A 1269-nucleotide genomic window follows, 5' to 3' on the forward strand; every position below is an offset into this window, starting at 1 on the left:
CCATGTCCCCTTATCATAGAGCCCTGGGATTTGATGCTCCTAGCCAGGGTCCCACCTTATTCCTGAACCTTCTGTGTTCCCCAGTATATAAACTGTCATCTTGTTTTAATAAACTGCCATTTTGTGGGTCACATATCTCGTGTGTGTGTGTGTCCCGTCTCCCAATGCAAAATGTGCCTCTGGGTCTTGCGGCAGGTCACCCCGTAACCTGCTATATTCCTTTGACCTTTTCAGAATATTTATTCCTTACTTCTTCCTGCTGGGACTGGAGTTCTTTCTGTTCATTAACCCTGAGTGTCCTTCTATCTATCCTCAGAAGTTTGTCCAGCCTGCACAGAAAATGAGTTAAGAACGCGCTCGGGGGAGGAGGAGGAGAAGGAGGAGGAGGAGGGAGCAGCAGCAGCAGCGGAGGCAGCAGCAGTAGCAGCAGTAGCAGCAGCAGCAGCCGGTGCCGCCGCCGCTGGCAGGAGCCGGGCCCGCCCGGGGTTGAGCCGGCGGAGGAGCATCCGTGCCCGGGACGCCCGGTGGTGCCTCTCAGCCACCGCCCAGGCCCTGCGTGCTGCCCCAGAGCGGCCCCCGGCTGCCAGACATGACCGCCATCATCAAAGAGATCATCAGCAGGAACAAAAGGCGATACCAGGAGGATGCCTTCGACCTGGACCTGACCTATATTTATCCAAACATAATTGCTATGGGCTTTCCTGCAGAGAGGCTCGAAGGAGTGTACAGGAACAACACTGATGATGTAGTAAGGTTTTAGGATAAAAAGCATAAAAACCATTACAAGATATACAGTCTTGCTGGAAGACATTATGACACCAACAAATTTAACTGCAGAGTTGCACAGTACCCTTTTGAAGACCATAACCCACTACAGCTGGAGCTCATCCAACCTTTCTGTGAAGACCTTGACCAGTCGCTGAGTGAAGATGACCATCATGTGGCAGCAATCGACTGTAAAGGTGGAAAGGGACAAACTGGTGTAATGATTTGTGCATATTTGTTGCATCGAGGCAAGTTTTTAAAGGTTCAAGAAGCCCTAGATTTCTATGGGGAAGTAAGGACCAGAAACAAGAAGGGAGTGACAATTCCCAGTCAGAGACGCTACGTGTACTACTGTAGCTACCTGTTAAAGAATCACCTGGATTACAGACCAGTGGCTCTGCTGTTTCACAAGATGATGTCTGAAACAATTCCCATGTTCAGCAGCAGAACTTGCAATCCTCAGTTTGTGGTATACCAGCTCAAGGTAAAGATTTTCACCTCCCC

At 50.0% G+C, this 1269-nt stretch overlaps 1 pseudogene; it reads left to right on the plus strand.

Annotated features, from left to right (window-relative positions):
• Window positions 1-589: 589 nt before the first annotated feature.
• LOC114073356 lies at window positions 590-1264 on the plus strand (annotated as a pseudogene).
• Window positions 1265-1269: the final 5 nt, after the last annotated feature.

This window comes from Empidonax traillii, unplaced genomic scaffold, assembly GCF_003031625.1.
Source record: "Empidonax traillii isolate 1590-97213 ecotype Southwest subspecies unplaced genomic scaffold, ASM303162v1 scaffold6172:size6426, whole genome shotgun sequence".
Lineage (NCBI taxonomy): Eukaryota > Metazoa > Chordata > Aves > Passeriformes > Tyrannidae > Empidonax > Empidonax traillii.